This window comes from Meriones unguiculatus, chromosome 5, assembly GCF_030254825.1.
Source record: "Meriones unguiculatus strain TT.TT164.6M chromosome 5, Bangor_MerUng_6.1, whole genome shotgun sequence".
In the NCBI taxonomy this organism is placed as follows: Eukaryota; Metazoa; Chordata; class Mammalia; order Rodentia; family Muridae; genus Meriones; species Meriones unguiculatus.
This window is the reverse complement of record NC_083353.1, coordinates 27,501,647-27,521,658: the sequence shown is the minus strand read 5'-3', so window position 1 is coordinate 27,521,658 and position 20,012 is coordinate 27,501,647. Positions and strand designations below refer to the sequence as shown.

The following is a 20,012-nucleotide window of genomic DNA, read 5'->3' as shown; positions in this document are numbered from 1 at the left end:
GTTCCATATTTTCCTCCAAGGCTAGTTGGATTGCAGAGTTAAGTTTATGATTATGAATAGAAAGTAAATAAAAAATGGCCTTTCATTTTAAGTCTGTTTGTGCAAGATTACTTATAAAACAAAACAACAAAAACAAACATAAAAACCTTATTCACTTCCATTATCTTATTATTATTATTTTTTGGCATTCACAAAGACCTGACATGCACATAAAATTTCAGCCTGTTTTAAGAGATCTTTTCCAATACAGTATTGTACTTATTTTCCCCTAAGTATTAAAATGATATTGTTAAAAAAAAGAGAGAGAGAGAGCAAAGTTTGAAAAAGTAAAGACACAATTCTAACTTTAACTTTGTTCCCTTTTCATTGTGTAACTTGGGACAACTTCTTTGCCACTTAAATCTTTCTTTCTTAGTTCTTAAACTGGAAAGTTCTAGAGGTGTTTCCAAGAAGCATGTTTTTTATAAATAGTAGCTCTTATAAATAAAGCAAGTTATCTAGGACTCAGAGCACACTGAGTTCAAAACATCGTAAAATTTGAAAGACCAAGTTGAATTTGGAGAAGTAGATGATTTTCTGCTATTTTGTTTGTTTGTGTGTTTATATGTGTGAGGTTATACACATTAAGTGTATGTTTGTGTGCTTACGTGCAGGAACCCCAAGCAAAACTTTGTAGGCCCAGCTCTGCTGGAGTAACACTTGGTAATTTGCTACATATGTTGGAACTAGAGCTGATATATAAATTCAGTCAGTATCCATAAAATCCAACAGTTAAGTGTGTGATTGAGGTGTTCTTCTCAATTGTGTGTGTGTGTGTGTGTGTGTGTGTGTACATACATGGAGGTCCACTTTGAATGGAGCTTCCCAGTAGTCCTCCATCTTGGCTTTTTAAGATAGAGATTCTCACTAGGACCAGGGACTTGCTAGTTTGGCTAGACTGGCCTGTCAGCCCCAAAAATTTTCCTGGCACTGTTTCTCAGAATAGGAATCAGGTAGCAACTGAGCATCCAAGTTGGTCTTAACTGTGTGTCAGACTTAGGACCTCAACTAAGCTGCTGCTGAGCCTTGTCTTCTTTGTTTTATGAGGAAGCAATTGTGACAACATTTTCTGTTTCTGTGCTGTTTTGAGAAAAGAAATTAAATTAATGTTTTTGCCTCCAACATTATCATATCACAGGTCTCACTTTTACTTTTTCTTATTGTGACATTGAAGTTTCTAAATCTGAAATTTATAGTAAAAACATTCTAAACAAGTTTTATTACCTACCTGATACAAAAGAGAAATAGCAGAACTACAAAGAACAAACCTGTAAGTATCAGAAATAGGGCCCTCCTGGGAATAGATCTCTCACAGTCAAGGAAGTGTCAGAGTTAATTATTGTAACCTACCTGGTGGTTTGAATACAATTTAAGTGGTCTGGATATTTATAAATCCTTGGGTTTTAATTTGTCATTGAAAAACTGCTATCTCAGTATGAAATATTCTCCTGAGCTTTGTGACTCATATCATCAGAAATCTGACCTTTCAGTGGAGGGGAACAACATCTAAGTTGTTTCCTTGACAACAAAAGGTAAGCGGGATGCTTTGTGCTCTAGTGCCTCTGCTATAAATATTCCATCTTTGGCCAGAGAATAGAATGTGATCTTGGAGAGAAATAAGCAGGGTTGGCTACAGGGAAAGTCTGTGCTGCGGAGGATCATTTTAACCACCATTCTTTAGGAGTCAGTCCAGAAGTGCTTGTCTTACAATTAACCAATAAACCAGCATGAGGGAATTAATACAGTTTCTAGAAAGGAAAATTGATACAGACAAGGACTATTGATATGCTTTCATGTGAGGAATCTTTCTAACTGTCTGCAAACCATTGTGTAGGTGCTTGCTGTTGTTTCCCTTTGAATATTCATCCTCTGGTTTCCCCACCACCTCTAACAGGGACTAAAGGAAGGAAACAATGCACTTTGGTTCTTTGGCATGACTGACAGTGTCATTTTGGTCAGTAATAGGAAAAGAAAAGTAATAAAGAATGCCTCTTAAAACCTTGTGAGAGAAAGAAGAAAGAGGAGGAGGAAGAGGAACAAAGAAACAAAGAGACAAAGGAAAGAAAAACTAAAAATCTTTGGGTTGAAAAATCACAGCGTATGATTTTTTTTAAGAGCTACACTCCTGGATAGGGTTTAAGATTTATGGCTGTGATTATCCCTTGCTTGCTGACGTAAATTAGTCTTCTGGGAAGTCCAGTTATTTCTCAATAAGCTTTAATAGTCTCTGAGTCAGAGTGGGTGCTGATGATAATGAGTCTTCTAGGATTTATAGGAGGGTGACTGAGAAATTGAGGCCTATGTCCACCCAATATCCTTTAAATAGTGTATAAAAATATTTCCTGAATGAGAGCCTTGGTTCTAGCAGAGTCTGTCTGCTTTTCAGTAAATACAATTCATCCAGGAAACATGTCTACAGCTGGAAACAAGCTTCCAGCTCAGGGTGGTCTTTGAGATAATTCATGCTTTGAACTGTGGTGGTGGCAACCAAGTTTTCACAATTAGATCCAGGTGAACAATGTCAGATAATTTAAGTTTTGTCTGCACCTACTCACAAAGATCTTGTGTTAGTCTTGAATTCCAGCTGTGGATGATTTTAGGAAGACTTCCCTAGATTGCAAGACATTTAGGAGACATAACCAAATATATCATTCTATCTGAATCTCCATTCAGCAAGCCAGCTGACAACAAAAATAATAAAATAATGAATCAGACATTTTAAATGTACTGAATATTAATTAATACATGGAATGATTATTGTTAAGGTGTGAGAACATCATTATGGCAATAGTTGAAATTGCTTACACTTTTTACATGCAAACTGGAGTAAGTATAAGCAAAGTGATATTAGGTCTGAGGTTTGCTGTAAAGTATTTTATTAAAAAAATTATATGGGCTATGCAAAAAACCAGTGACAAAAATTTAGACTATGATTGATATGGATGATATCCATATGGTTTATAGATTCCTGGTACTTTTCCATTCTTGTATATGCTTGAAAGTAATTATTTTTTTTTAAATGTCTCTTCCAAACTAATAGTCCCTCTGTGTTCTTTACTAAGACGGTGAGTTGGGAGATGGCTACTATATCCTGATGTTCTTTGGTCCTCATTGGGCTTAGCTCTTAATAGTTGTGCCTTATGTAATAGAATCAGATTAGCCTATCACATCTGGGCTACCTCTTAAGTGCTGAGCCTTCTATTGGTTTATGATGCTTCGTACCTCTTTTTTTAATTTTATATTATTTTTATTAATTATAGTTTATTCACTTTGTATCCCAGCTTTAGCCTCCTCCCCCATCCCCTCCCAATCCTACCCTCCCTCCCTCTTCTCCTATTCTTTTATTCCATTTTTTAACTTTTATTAATTACGCTTTATTCACTTTGTATCCACCCATAAACCCCTCCTAATCCCACCTTTCCTCCCCCTTCTTCACAAATGCCCTTCCCCAAGTCCACTGATAGAGGAGGTCCTCCTCTCCTTCCTTTTGATCTTAGTCTATCAGATCTCATCAGGAGTGGCTGTATTGTCATCTTCTGTGGCCTGGTAAGGCTGCTCCCCCCTCAGGGGGAGGTGATCAAAGAGCAGGCCAACCAATTTATGTCAGAGGCAGTCCTTCTTCACATTACTATGGAACCCACTTGGACACTAAACTGCCATGGGCTACATCTGTGCAGGGGTTCTAGGTTATCCCTATGCATGGTACGTGGTTGGAGTATGAGTCTCTGGAAAGACCCCTGTGTTCAAATTTTCTGGTTCTGTTGCTCTCCTTGAGGAGTTATTGTCCTCTCCAGATCTTATTATTTCCTACTTCTTTCATAAGATTCCATGCACTCTGCCCAACAGTTGGCCATAAGTCTCAGCATCTGCTTTGATAGTCTGCAGGGCAGAGCCTTTCAGAGGCCCTCTGTGACAGGTTCCTAACTACCACACACTTATGGACACCTGATCTTTGACAAAGATGCCAAAACCATACAATGGAAAAAAAAGATGGTATCTTCAAGAAATGGTGCTGGTCTAACTGGATGTCTACATGTAGAAAAATGCAAATAGATCAATATTTATCACTCTGCACAAAACTGAAGTCCAAGTGGATCAAAGACCTCAACATAAAACCAAACACCTTAAATCAGTTAGAAGAAAAAGTAGGAAGACGCTAGAACTCATTGGTACAGGAGACAACTTCCTGAACAGAACACCAACAGCAGAGGCTCTAAGAGCAACAATCAATAAATGGTATCTCATGAAACTAAAAAGTATCTGTAAAGCAAAGGACACCGTCATCAAAACAGAACGAATACCTACAGATTGGGACAAAATCGTCAGCAACCCTTTATCTGACAGGGTTAATTCCAGTATATATAAAGAACTAAAGAATCTGAAAAGCAATAAACCAAGTAATCCAATTAAAAAATGGCGAATAGAGCTAAACAGAGAATTCTCGATAGAGGAATATCAAATGGCAGAGAAACACTTAAAGAAATGCTCAACCTCATTAGTCATCAGGGATATGCAAATCAAAACAACCCTGAGCTTTCACCTTACACCCAGTAGAATGGCCAAAATAAAAAACTCAAGTGACAACATATGCTGGAGAAGTTGTGGAGAAAGGGGAACCCTCCTCCACTGCTGGTGGGAATGTAAACTTGTACAACCACTCTGGAAAGCAATCTGGCGCTTTCTCAGACAACTAGGAATAGCACTTCCTCAAGATCCAGCTATACCACTCCTAGGCATATACCCAAAAGAGGCTCAAGTACACAATAAGGACATTTGCTCAACCATGTTTGTAGCAGCTTTATTTGTAATAGCCAAAACCTGGAAACAACCCAGATGCCCCTCAACTGAAGAATGGATGCAGAAATTGTGGTACATCTACACAATGGAATATTACTCAGCAATGAAAAATAAGGAAATCATGAAATTTGCAGGTAAATGGTGGGACCTGGAAAGGATTATCCTGAGTGAGCTGTCCCAGAAGCAGAAAGATACACAGGGTATATACTCACTCATATAGACATATAATATACGATAAACCTACTAAAACCTGTACACCTAAAGAAACTAATCAAGAGGACCCTGACTAAAATGCTCAATCCCCATCCTGCAAGGCAAAGAGGATGGACATCAGAACAAGCTTTGTACCTCTTAAGGACTGTACTTTTTATATTAGAATTAGATTGGCCTGTCATTTTTGAACTAATCTGATTGGTTTCTTTTTCTCTGTCTTTGTTGGTGCTCCTGGTACTCTGAGGCCTGACTCTATTACTAAATATCTGAATGGAGTGATCTATATTGCGAATGTCAGCATCATATTGACCTTGCCACAATCTTCTGAACATATCAGCTGCTTTCAAGCTGTTTCTGCATGCATTCATGAAAACAGAAAACCAATGGCATAGAGAGAATGTTGAAGAAGTCTTCCAGAAACAGGAAAGTAAACACATTCACATCCAACCTTTTGTCAGTATCTTCTTGTTTCTCCCAGTCAAGTTACCCATCACAAAAAAGCTTCCTTGTGCCTAGCATAGTGACACAAGCCTTTAATCCCAGCACTCTGGGAGGCAGAGGTGAATCTCTGTGAGTTTGAGGCCAGCCTGGTCTACAAAGCTAGTCCAGGACAACCAAGGCTACATAGAGAAACCCTGTGTTGAAAAACAAAACAAAACAAAAACAAAACCAAAACCAAAGGCTTTCTAGAAGAAAACAGCACTTTAGAAACATGAAACAATGCCATCTGAGTGGGTTATCTGTTGCCTATTTGCAATTCAATGAACATTTCAAGATGACCACAGATCTCTAAATCTGTTTTGTTTACTGCTGTGTTCCAAACCCCAGAGAAATAGGTGCTATCACCAGAAGCATCATAAATACACATTGGGTCAATGAATAACATTAACTATCATTTTTCAAATTTTGATTGCTTTGTAAATATACCCTGGATTAGGATAAATCTGTGATTACTATAACTCATTCTCACTAAAAGTGATTCTGAAACCTGTTTGGCAAAACATGCTTGCTGGACAGAGTATCTCAATTCTGCCTCTGAGATTCTGGTTCTTTGGTCTGAGATGAAGGTTAATACTAAGAAATGTGAATATAATCAGGTGTGTGTTCTCCATATCACCACAAAACCTATAATATTTTACAGTGAATGTATATGAGTAGAAGTTTTTAAAGGAAGAACTGGAAAGGTACCGCTCAGTTGGTTAAGTTTGGCTGTTCCATCATGAGGACCTGAGTTCTATTGTCTGAACCCACGGCTGGGTGTGTTCTTGTAATGCTAACTAGCTCTGGTGAGGTGGAAACAGGGAAATCCACAGTGCTCACAGACCACCAGCAGAGCAGAAGCAGCAAGGATCCTGACTCCCTAACGAGGTGGACAGCACCTGAGGAAGAACTTCTTACCTTTACTCTGGCCTCTATACAATCACATTGCTCCTTCCCTACACATAGACACAAAGAAATACTTGCTCCAGTACAAAATAAATAACATTTTAGAAGGAACTATGTTTGCTTTATAATTTACTCCCATCACCAAGGATACCCATATCATTAGGTAATCTTGAAAAACATGACCCTGAGAAGACCAACAGAGCCAAAGAGCCTGGGCCCAGGGGTGCCTGTAGAGACCTGTACTCCAACCAAGGACCATGCATGGAGAGGACCTAGATCCCCTGCTAAGATGAAGCCCATAGGCTAATCAGTTTCCAAGTGGGTTCCATAGTAAGGGGAGCAGGGGCTGTCCCTGATATGAGCTCAGTGGCTGGCTCTTTGATCACCTCCCCCTCGGGGGTACAGCCTTGCCAGGCCATAGATGTAGATGATGCGCCCAGCCCTGATGAGACCTGATAGGCTAGGGTCAGATGGGGGGGAGGATCTCTCCTATCAGGGGATGAGGGAAAGGGCATAGAGAAGAGGGAGGGTGGGACTGGGAGAGGGAGGCTGCAGTCAGGATACATTATAATAAATAATAAATGAATAAATAGAAAAATATGGCTCTGAAATAAAACCTCTGCAAAGGTAACTGTCTGATCCAGCTTTTGTAACCAGCAATAAGGCATAAAATAGAACTTCCTAATATTTTTCTTGGACAAATTCAATTGAAAAGCTTCTGCCACCTGGATTCTGTATTCTCTTTTTTTGTCTTTTCAACACCAAGCCAGAACATTTCAAATGAAAAACTATAGTTCATCTTTCCCAAATCATAGTATACTTCAAACTTTGCCCTGACCCGCAGGACCTAGTTATTCGTGGGGGAAAAGGGGGTCAATCCTGGAAAAGATGGGCGAGAGAGAGAAAGGACACAAGCAGACGGTTGCCGGTCAAGTGTCAGCTTTATTGAGCTTCAGTGTTTTTTTTAAAGCATGGTTCTGGCAGGGCGGGGGAGAGGGGCGAGAAAAGGGGAGTAGTAGTGGAAAAATACCAAGGCCCTTGGTGGGGAGGTGGGAAGTTCCCAAGGCTAAGAAGGTGGGTTAAAGAGTTACAAGGCCCAAAGATAATATCTGTGGTCACGGATGTGTCCCAAAGCAAACAGTTTCGGGAACAATGGGTCATAAGAAACTAAGGCCTGCTGGCGTCCGGTGCTTATCTGGCAGGCCAGGCCCTTAGGAAGGGTCCCAGGGCTAGTTCCCAACATCTCCTCCCTTTTTATCTCTTTAAAATGAGGGGACCCTTTAGGATTCTCAATGAGCATAAAAAAGGCATTTTGGAAGAGCCAATTTGTATAGCCTACACGGGGTTATCCACACAAGCAAGTTTTGGAGGCTGCATTCCCCAAAGCAGGACGTCACCACCATTGTCGGCAGTCTATGCCACTTCTGGTGCAATGGGACAAAACCCTCAGAGTGCTAGGGCCATAGACAGCGCATATCAACAAGTATGGCGGGCATAAGTCTTCATTATGATTAGGGGCACAAACGGGGTCTGAGCCTGGTGGAAGGCAATGCTTGGCCGTTACCCATCATTGGAGCAACCTCCTCTTATTGTGAGGCTGTCCTGTCTTAGGTGGGCGAAGACTGACTTGCACACAACCGTCACTGACTTACCAGACTGCGCAGTTTGTGAAACTGTAACGCATTAACTCTCCTCAGAAAGAATGAGGGCCAACCCTGAGTTAAGAACTACAAGACATTTGTTAAATATGTTTGAATAAATTTTAACGAAATTGGTCAGCCAATTGTGAGAATCGTAAAGGGTCCAGATCTAGTTGGGAGAGCAGCCCCAGAACTTCCATCTTGGGCCAGGGTATATTAGGGTGGAGAAATCGAGGGGGCAGGAAGCTGGGGCATCTGGAAGCTCTACGGCATCTGGAAGCATCTGGGGCATCTGGAAGCTCTACGGCAGATTCTTCTTCTCCAGCCAGGCGATGGTAATGGACTCCGATGGGCTTCTGGTTCTTAACAAAGTTTGTGAGACGATTAAAGGCCCAAGGGCCAAAAGAGAGGAGCAAGAATAGGCCCATGAGGGGGCCCAAGAGACTGGAAGGAGGGTGGAAAGCCACGGAGAGGTGGCAAACCAATTTTGATACCAGGATTCTTGTTGTTCTCGAGCCTGTTTGCATTCTTCTAGGCTCTTTTTGACCTTATCTAAGCTGTTTTGTACCAATCCAGTCTTATCAGAATAAAAACAGCATTCCTCTTTAAGGGCGGCACAAAGGCCTCCCTCTTTTAGAAAAACTAAGTCAAGGCCTCGCCGGTTTTGAAGAACTACTTCGGAAAGGGAAGCCACAGAATCTTTAAGATTTTGAACTCCCTCTCGGAGCTCACTCAAGTCTTTGTCAATAGTCGATTGGAGCTGGGAGAAATGTTGTTGAGAGGTGACCATAGAGGCAATACCAGTTCCATCTCCTGCGGTACTCAAACCCAGAAGTACCATAAGGGTAACAGCAGTTAGGGGCTCTCTTTTTTTTATAGGTATGCCATTATCATAGAAAAATAAAAAATTATCGGGGTCATGGACAAAAAATCGGGGAAGAATAACAACAACAACACAATAGTCTTTTTCATCTATAAAATCCTTATTAATAATATAGGTAGTAAGTCCTGTGGCGCAAGCAAGGTAAGTATTATTTGGGGCTTTTGTATAAGAAAATGTTTGATTGACAACAATTGTCTGATTACAGACCTATTGTAATGGTCTCGGGGGGAGCATGTTGGGCCCAACAAGGCAGTAGCCGAATCCCGAAACCGAACTAAGGGTAAGGCCTCCCTCAGGGGGGGCATGCCAGAGTAAGTCAGCAGTTTCATTGGTGGGGACAGGGCCACTCATCATGGCTATCCCCCCATAGAATGGTGGAGTAGGAGAAAAACAGATCCAACATTCATCATAGGCAGGGTTACTAAGTGACTAGAAATCACAGGATGGCCCACCAAGATGTGTTAATAATGGTAATTTGGAAAGTTCCTCAGAAGAGTTACTTAGGAAGCCCTGAGGGAGATTAGGATTTAAGGTATTTCAGGAAGATGATCTTATCGAAAGCTCCAGGTCAGCCAGGAATGCACTATTGTATCCGGGCAGTAGTCCGGTCAAGCAAGATGCCAAAATTTAGGGGGCAGCAAGGTGCCAGAAGGTCCCTCTTTATTTTATTTTTATAAGGCCATAATCCCAAGGGAACCGTGCCTGTCTTAGGTGGGAATCTGGGGTCTTCAACCCTTGCTAAGCTCCTCACTGGATACATCAGCAGCAATTGGCTGAGCTCCTGTCTTACGTGGCAAAAAAAAAAGGGGGGGAACAGAAGACCACTGAGGATTCTCTTACCCGTCACTGGCTAACCGGTTCAGCTCACTGGGATGATTAGCATTAGGCCTATTCATAGTCTTGGCTGACCATCTCTAGCCTTTGATAGTGTACCTGGATGGTGTGTACCTTTAGGGCCTCAATCTGCTGTTTAATAAAAGCCGTAATTTTGTTGAAGAGAACTGGTTCTATTGAAAGAATTATTAATAAGATAAGCAGGGGACCAAGGAAAGGAAGGAGATAGGGAAGGAGCCCATTCCTGTGCTGCTTAAGTCCACCATGAACATATATCAGCTGGAGGCAAAGGATCACAGTCCATGGAAACAGTTGTTTTTCTTCCATCATTTCTGTAAAGAGATATAAAAGGAATATGGTCTCAGGGTAATTTTTTTACCCTGGACTGATGAGTGTTACTATTATTATCTATATGCTTTACTAATGGCAACCATCTGGCTGCATCTATCTCTTTAGAATTGATGCAAACTCCTTCTCTGCCCCTTATCAGGACAGGACCTGGACCATGCCATTTGTTGTCCAAAGGATCTTTCCATAGGACAGTAGCAAACTGTCTTTCTGTATCCATATGCCAGAAACATTCCACAGCTGAATGTCCATATTTTCGAGTTTCAGGCCCTTGTTAATTAAAGTGTTAATTAAAGCCTCACAGTACTTTTCCAGAGTACGGAAGAATGTAACCGCCCCGGACCCTGGTCCTCTGCTCGGGCAGAGATAAGGAAATGAGCAAGCAAAGACCTCTACTCTGCAAAGAAGAATGACCAGATCTATGCTTGAGAGATAACATCACCTAGCAATCAACCCAAATGGACTCAATTCTTCTCCTGAAGAGCCCCTGACCTTCTCTCAGGCTCGCTCCTCAGAGAGGACACAGGTTGAAGCTAATTGCTCTTCCATCTTTGGCTGTAGCCACATCCCCACTAGCAGGAGATTCTGAATGTGAATTAAAGATCAGATATTCCTCAGGTGTCTGGCCAGGACTGACCAGACCTGAAAGTCAGCTACCTAATCCCTCATCCAATTATGAGTAACCAGGACGGCAACCCCTGAACTTCCCTGTGCCTCATCCCCTAACAACCTGAAGCTTATGTCTCTGGGGGCCCGCTCTTAAAATTTTGAAAACATATTTTTAACATAGCCAGGGCCATTATCTGTTTTAAGTTGTGTTGGAAGTTTTAATATAGCAATTGCTGACAACATATGAGCAATAACATTTTTTCAAGCTTTACCAGTTTGGAGTGTGGAAAATATAAACCCACTATAAGTGTCAACAAAAACATGAACATATTTTAAATTACCAAATTTAGGAATATGTGTAACATCCACTTGCCAAATAACATTAGGTATAAGGCCACAGGGATTGACCCCAAGATGGGAAGTAGGCAAAAGGACAACACAAGGATGACACTGTTTAAACAAGTCAGCTTTATAATTACCCTAGTTAAAGGTCCTGGAAGGTTAGAATGAGCTTGTAAATGTCCAATGTAAAAGAAAAAGTTTTTTTTGTATCAAATTTTGAATTTGTAAAAATAATTTTAGCAGGAGAAGATGTCTAAATTTAATTTGCAGTCTCTAACCTAGGCAAAGACTAAGCTACATAGGCACTATCTGTAAAAATGTTTAAAGACTGTTTATTAAAACTTTAAAACACAGCCAATACTGCAGGTAACTCTGTTATTTGCACAGATATGCTAGACACTTGAAAAGATGCATCAACAGGTTGAACTTTGTCATAATAAGCTTACATATGTTAAAATGCCATATTTAGATCTCTGACAAGCTTGAGGGCCAGCGTATCTGAGTTACTGTTTTTATCATCTGTTCTAAACTATGTCCTATAAAAAAGAATGCTATCTAGAACTATATTTTAAGTAGATTTATAAAGGCAACTTTGGTTACCTATCCTAGGCTTAACCTTAAAAAACTAGACAAAGACACTAGGTATAGCTCAACATCTTAACCAACTGTAGTTGTTAGCATAACTTTAAATCTGCTTTTTCTGAACTAAAATTAAAGCAAACCTTTTAATCAGATACAGTTTATAGAGAGGCTAGTAAATCTTGCTGCTCCTACCACTTGTATTGAAATTGAACAGTAAAAGTTTGGCATTTAGCGCTAATCAGATGACTGAACATACCTCAGACCTAAAAAAAAAAAAAAGATCGTAAATTCATGGCTTTACCCTCTTTATCTCCGGACCAGCATGGCGGCTGGCCATGTGTAACTGAACTCAGCTGTAAGCCCCGAACAAATATGGCGGCAAAACTACAGCTCCACACACTCTCTATCCCTGAACGATCATGGCGGCTAGCCACGTGTACAATCCCCCACAACCAAAAGTTCAGGGTCATCTTTGGCTATATATGGAGCTCAAATAAGTTTTAGAACCAACTGCATAACAGAACAGTACAGAACAATCTTAAACTGTATTAATTATTTTAGCCATACCAAACCTATTAGCCAGAATTTTTTCCCCTTAAAAGAGCATAAGAAAACATTTTGCAATGAGGAATCGCCAGCCTTTTAAATGAATTATAACAATACAGTTTTTGTCCTCTGGTTACATACATCTATTAACCTTTTGCAACGTTCTATATACCTTTAGGTTCCTAGCTTCCTTTTTCTGGCTTAACCAGACATGCTTGCTTTTTTGCTCTCTCTTGCTTTTTTAGACAACATAAAAATTCTCATCAAAATCCTTTTCATCCTAACATGATCCTGCCGGAGCCCAGCGTCTACGATTTGCTTTTTAAAGGCAAAGCAAAAACAAATTACATTAATACAAAGAGGAGTTCTGAGACTGCCAAATTCTTTTTAAAATAACTTCCCTGTAGCAGACAAGATGGTCCAAGGTCACATAAACTGTAAGGAACTTAGAACAAATTTTAAGGAACTTGGTGAAACTTCCTCTTTTCTTTGTCTCAAGGTAAAGAACAGGGTGGAAACGTTTTTACATAAAGCAGCTTAACAAACAGCTCTCCATAAGATACATTCTAAAAACTGCAATTTTTTAAATTAGCACAAACAATACGGCAGGGTCTCATTTAGTAAAATTGATAAAATAAATACCCAAAATCATTGTCATACCCAAATGCCTGATAAACTTTAAACATTTTATTATAGCCTTAAATATTTAACAATTTTTTAAAAACCCTTTTTTGCAATATCAAAACAAAGTATCCCTTTTGTAGGAGAGAAGTCACAAGGCATAACCATAATTTTAAAAGTCAAAACCAGATTTTAAAACCAGAATTTACCAGTACAAACAATTTAATTTTTAAAACCAACACCAATTTAAAATAACTCATCCTTTTAACCTAGAAGGAAATTAAAATTATCTGACTAAGGTTTCCTTTTTTTTTTTTTCATACCAAGATGGTGGTTACATTGTAAACCATAGGCACACACTTTAGACACAAAAAAATACTGCGCAGAGACATTCAGACAAAAAAACATTAACCAGTGGCCAAATTTATTGAAAATGTTGATGAAGTTAGGGGTGTCCCCCTGAACTTTGGCAGCTGTGACCACTTTGATCATGTCTTGCTACCCAGATACAGACACCTCGAACTCAGGAATTTTTAGAACAGAGAACAGAAAATACTACACGCACAAACATTGCACAGAAACATTTATAGACACTTACGGCCGGCACACAAAAACTAAACACAGAGACAAAGACAAAAAACAACCGCGGTACCTGCTTTTTAAACATTTAAATATATATATATAGAGAGAGCATAACCATGATTTTAAGTCAGAACTAGAAAAATTCAGAATTTATCAGTGAACACAATTTAATCTTTAAAACTAGAAGTGGCTCTGTCTTCCTGGTTTCTGTTCGAGAGCTGGCTGAAGCTGACACTGGCTGAAGCTGGTGAGAGGGGACAGGGTAAATTGCAGTCCTGCTAAGCTCTGCAGCTGGCAGAGGCAGATCTTAGGCCTCTGAGGGTTTGGGCGTTCTCATCCACCCAGTTCTCCGCAAGCCTGGCCCTCGGTAGGGGAGTGGGAAGGAGACAAGTAGAGTCCCTGTTCCTCCTGCTCACTGTGCTACGGCTCTAATCCATGCCCTTTGCCCCAGCCCACCTAGGGGCCTTTTTTGTTTTGGGCGGAAGGGAAGCAGCGCAAAGGAAGTAGGCTATGAGACTTAGCAGTTTCTTCCCCTGACTCTGTTTCATCCTCACTTTGTAATGAGATGAGGTCTATCTCTTCTTTAGGAGGCTTTTTGGTACCAGCTCTTTTTTATGTACTATCTCTTAACATTTGCTTGCACTGCCAAGTGTAGGTGGCCAATCAGGGTTATGGTACCTGGAAGCCTCTTCTTTCAAATCACTCTCCTCTGAGGGGTCTAATTGGTCAGGGCCTTCTTTGGGAAAAACGGGGAAAGCTAGGGAATTAACAGTAATAACAGGGGGATAATTATTATCTTTATCTCGACCTCTTTCTCTAAGGTCCTCGAGAGGGTAGGCTCCAACCTGATCCCACTTTTCGGCCTATCTCTGGCCCATCAATAGCAAACCATGGACAAATGTCCGACACAAAAGCAAAGAACTTAATTAAATCCTTTTTCTTTTAACCCGTATTCCTCTCTCTCTGAGGGAGGCCTATAATTCCTTAGCGAATGACGCCTCCTTAGACAAAGAATGGCCCATCTCGATAGGACGGAAATGTAAAGCTTACCAGGTCGTGTAGTCTCTTCGGGTCAGAGGGAGCTGATCACGCTTGTGTGGTTTCGAAGGCCTTCTTCTTCGCTTCAGGGTCCGTCCGGAGAGACCCGTACTTCGAGCCCCACGTTGGGTGCCACTCTGCCCCGACCCGCGGGACCTAGTTATTTGTGGGGGCAAAGGCGGTCAATCCTGGAAAAGATGGGCGAGAGAGAGAAAGGACACAAGCAGACGGTTGCCGGTCAAGTGTCAGCTTTATTGAGCTTCAGTGTTTTTTTAAAGCATGGTTCTGGCAGGGCGGGGGAGAGGGGCGAGAAAAGGGGAGTAGTAGTGGAAAAATACCAAGGCCTTTGGTGGGGAGGTGGGAAGTTCCCAGGGCTAAGAAGGTGGGTTAAAGAGTTACAAGGCCCAAAGATAATATCTGTGGTCACGGATGTGTCCCAAAGCAAACAGTTTCGGGAACAATGGGTCATAAGAAACTATGGCCTGCTGGCGTCCGGTGCTTATCTGGCAGGCCAGGCCCTTAGGAAGGGTCCCAGGGCTAGTTCCCAACAAAACTTGAGGAAAAAGTGCATTTGGAACTTTCTTTTACTTCATTATTAAGAGATACATGCTATAACTACTAAGAAATCAGTTATAGATCCTCTTCCAAAACTTAAGTAGTCATATTCATTAAGACATAACTATTAAATACCACACATGAGTAATCATGAAAGAAACAGCAAACTTCCTACCATATTTTCATGATCAGAAACTAGAAATTTTAAAAACTGAGTTTTGAAAATGTTTAGTAGCTACGTGATTAGATGAAACTTGTAATGGACAGCATTAGCCTATAACCGTGTTGATCTCTCTGTGTTTCGGCTCTACACAGCTAACACAGAACATGCAGATGGCATGGAAGCAGAACTCTCACTGGACCAGCAGCAGAAGACAAGATACAAATGCTGGTGTGCCAGCTAACTGGTCCTATGCCTTTATCAAGCCAGGACCTTGGAGCTGAACACAAGCATGTTTGTCCTGTGACTCAGAGGACACATGTGTTCCAGGATAGCTATAAATGTGACCCAACATGTTTGTGGGTGACAATATTATCTCAATGCTGAAAGGTGGGACATCCTTGGACAGTGAACAAACCAAACAGCTACCCTTGGGAAACTTACAATTAAGCAGGAATTAGAAAATAAAAACTAAGACAGACTGATGGGCAGATATTACCTAGAAAGGTAATGCAGGAAAAAGAATGTGTGATTGCCATTGTAACGGACATTGAGCAGGAACCTTGCCCCAGAGGTTTGGGTTAAATGTCCTGCTCTTTGACCACTCATTTCCCCTACTCGGACAGGGTAAGCTTTTTGCCGGAAGCTAAAAATAAAGTGTAAAGCATCAGACTAGGTAAATTCTACTTTTCCACAAGAGCCACAGAAAATTAAGCTTATCAACTAGAGTCACTGGGGAATGGTAACAGTTTGCTTAGCTCCATCATTGCCATCACATAAGCTTTATAGCTTCTCTAGAGGAAACAGAAAACCCATTATCTTTTATGCAAAACATCCTGATTTTTAAAAACCGCCTGTTAGTTTCCAAGGGCTGTCATAACAAAACACCACAAAAGAAGTGACTTAAAGTAACAAACATGTAATCTCTCACGGGCCTAGAACACAGACTACTAAGAGAGGATGTCAGCAGAATCATGCTTCCTCTGAGACTCTGAGGACAGCTCTCCCCTTCCTTTTCCTGGCTTCTGACAGTGGCCAGCCATCCTGCAGATTCTTGGCTTGGAGCTGCACTCCGACAGTCTGTGCTTCAGTCCTCATATGGTAATCTCCTTTCATGGATCTGAGTATCTGTCTCCTCTCTGCGTTGAGAACACCAGCCATAATACAATAAAGACACATGCTACCAGTTTAAGCCCATATGTAGCAACTCTGTTTTCAAATAGGCTTAACTTCAAAGAAATGGAAGTCAAGGATACCCCATGTGTGTCCTTGGTTAGGTCTGAGCCTACAAAAGATGTTTAATCTTGACAAGAACAGGGGTATCTCTGACTGCTCAGACCTGAATCTAGAATGCTTGATGAAATGACAAGTAGGGAATAAATGAAGAACAATGTTTGTTTTATGTCACCAATTATCTGGAAGAATAACTATAACTAGCAAGAACTCAATCTCACTCAGAGTTGATCCAACTATGTTCGAAGCTCCATCTTTTCTTTTTTTTCAAGTTTCTAGTCAAATTTGAATAGAGTCATATAATAGCAACTTCCTTTTACCACCATAGTCCCCTTATCCTAGCTTCCCCAGCATCTTCTTCTGTCCTGGCTCTGTCTCCTGAGACTTATGCTTGTGTCTGAAACAAGGCCAGGTCACTGTGTCTGCTTATACTAATTCTGTTTCTGTCAACACTGGGATTGAACCCAGTGTTCTATACATACTAGGCAAGAGTTATACCACTGAGCTACATCTCCAGCTTTCTTTTTGTTCTGTATTTTGTTACAAGAAATTGCTAAGTTCTCTAGGCTGTCCTTGAATTTGCACTGTAGCTCAGGCAGACCTTTAATTTGTAATTCTCTTACTTTGGCCTCCTGAGTAGTGCTATTACAGCACCAAAGCCTGGTTTTCTTTGAACTAGTTCTTAAATGACAATTATTCCCTTTATTTCTGTGATACAGATTGTGGTTTGTCTAATACCTAACTTCTCTTTTCTTAAAGACAGAAACCCAGCATTATTGCTTAGCTGAAAAGTAACATTTTAGATCATAGATTGTCAAAGGGAATACTGTAAGCAGTAGTCATGAAGCAGTTTCTGGAAATTCCCTTATTCCTGGCCATCTATCCTATTTCCTGATTGACTGAGAAATTTGAGAACTGGAGCAAGCTCTGTCATTTGGAGTATACAGTGACCTTAGTGGTAGCTAAACACTAAGACAGAAAGAGTTCGGTTTCTTGCTAACCTATTCCCAGTACTAGCACAAGGCAGTAACACATGAATTTCTCCTAGGGGATAGAGAAAGCTATGGTGGTTTGAATGAAAATGGGCCCCAAAGGCTCTTTGGGAGTGGCACTATTATGAGGTGTAGCCTTGTTGGAGAAAGTGTGGCCTTCTTGGAGGAAGTATGGGCTTTGAGGTTTCAGAAATTCAATCTAGGTCCAGTGGCTCACTCTTCCTTCTTGCTGCCAGTGGACCAAGATGTAGAACTCTCAGCACCATATCTGCCTGTGTGCTGCCATGCTTCCTGCCATGGCAATAATGGACTACATCTCTGAACTCTAAGTCATTCCCCAATTAAATGTTTTTTTTTTATAAGAATTACTGTGGTCATGGTGTCTTTTCATATCAATAGAAAACCTACTTAAGACAAAAGCAAAGATCCTAACTGGTTAAGTAATAACAAAGGTAGTATTTTCTGTCTCATCTACCCCTGCCCTATTCAGCTTCACTTGATATTTCCCACATTTCCTTGACCTGTACCTTCCAACACAACTCAGGTAATAGGCTGACTACTAGGGAGGAGGGGAGGGCAGGCCAGAAGACTTCTTTCCCTCATCTCTGCACAGGAGGAGCTTATGTTCATGGGTACTAGCTAGCTCTACCATCCCTTCTATCCTTGCTTTCCTTGTCTTGTGTAGCAGCACCAGTCTATCTGTGCATCAGTCTTTTTGGAATATGTTCCTTTTCGGTGTCTTTGGCTCTTCTTCTTTTTAAAATCAAATGAGAATATAAGTCGTATTGGGTAAAGGGGCTACCTTACTCCATTTTGGCCACATCTCACTTAACTACTTCCAGTCACAAAAGACCACCTTGTACCAAACAATTCTGCCTCTTAAAATCAAGCACCACTGTCTCCACATTATGTGTCTACTTAGTGTCAGTAATGGAATTTTCCGTTTGCCATTCGCCAGGTCTCCTCACTGAGGCAGGTTCTGACTCACCTCTTTCATTAACTGTGCAGAGATTTCCTGTATATAGGTCTGTATTTGAAATATATAGACTGATTTCTGTTTTCTGGGACTTTGAATGCTTTAGTCTTTTTGATTTTTCCAACGGAAAGAAAAATCTTAGTTTCTCCCAGGTGAAACCAATGTTTGACTTAGATCTTTCTTCAAAATTCATGGAGACAGCACAGAAATCAGGAGTCTTTATGGTCTTAAATCCTAAAGGCTTTCTCTAAAACATAAGTATTCCTTCTGTTTTTGTTAGTCTAGTAGATACTGAAGACTAGTGGCTTCTACCTGTATGTTTAAACTTCTCATAAGTTTTATTTCTATAAAAACAAAAACCTAAAGTTTTTGGTCTAAACTTACCAAATGCATTTTATTGAAAATCACATTTCATCCTATACTATGTGGCTAAAATTAGCTTATAAGGGAATACATACCACATGTGTCTTTCTGGGTCTGGGTTACCTCACTCAGGATGATCTTTTCTAGTTCTACTCATTTCCACGCAAGTTTAATGATTTCCTTGTTTTTAATAGCTGAGTAGTATTCCATTGTACCACATTTTTAAAAATCCATTCTTCCATTGAGAAACATCTACATTGTTTCCAGATTCTGGCTATTACAACTAAATCTGCTATGGACATAGCTGAGCAAGTATCCTTGTTGTAAGGTAAACCATCTTTTGGGTGTATGCCCAAGCATGGTATAGCTGGGTCTTAAGGTAGAGATATTCCTAATTTTCTGAAAAAGCACTAGATTGATTTCCAAAGTGGATGTACAAATTCATACTCCTACCAGCAATGGAGGAGTGTTCCCCTTTGTCCATATCCTTGCCACCATGTGCTGTCAGTTGAGATTTTGATCTTAGCCATTCTCAGAATCTCAGAGCCTTTTTGATTTGAATTTCCCTGATGACTAAGGACATTGAGCACAGATCCAAGGAAAATAAGTAACTAGGAAGACCCAAGGGAGAACACTTAAATCTCACTCAGAAAGGGAAATAGAATAGACAGTGGAAGTAGTTGAAGAGAAGGAACAAGGTAGGAGAGGGAGCACAGAGAGAAAGGAGGGTAGAGATCAGACCTGGAAGAGGGGTAGACGAGAGACAGAGGCCTACAGATAGAAGAAAAACCATGGGAGGGGGCATCTCTGTGACAAGCTGGAGACCTAGGACAGGGTAGGCTTCTGGGGGGATATGAGGTGACTAGCTGAGTGGAATCCTAGTAACAGGGGTCATGAAGACAGAGGAGGACACCCTCTAACTAGACAGACTCCTAGTATAGGAAGGGGAACACCAACCCACCCACAAAAATTTCGACTCAAAATTTTCCCTGCATACAAAATATGCAGGGACAAAGATTGAGCATAGATTGGCTCAACCTGAGACCCACCCCATGGGAGAGAGCCAACCCTGACACTATTAATGATACTCTGCTATGCTTGCAAAGAGGATACTAGCATAGCTGTCTTCAGAGAGTCTCCATCCAGCAGTGGATCAAAACAGATGCTGAGACTCACAGCCAAACATTGGGCTAAGCGTAGAGAGTCTTGTGGAAAAGTGGGGAGAAAGATGGAAAGACCTGGACATGACCGGAGCTTCACAAGAAGACCAACA

The 20,012-nt window shown here is 40.8% G+C and overlaps 1 long non-coding RNA gene across 1 annotated transcript; it reads right to left on the bottom strand.

Annotated features, from left to right (window-relative positions):
- Nucleotides 1-9,753: 9,753 nt before the first annotated feature.
- LOC132654198 (uncharacterized) lies at nucleotides 9,754-14,691 on the bottom strand. The gene is made up of 2 exons (XR_009591830.1): nucleotides 14,473-14,691; nucleotides 9,754-10,124 (listed from the first exon to the last, which is right to left on the bottom strand). It is a non-coding gene; the product is annotated as an uncharacterized LOC132654198 (long non-coding RNA).
- Between the last annotated feature and the right edge of the window lie 5,321 nt (nucleotides 14,692-20,012).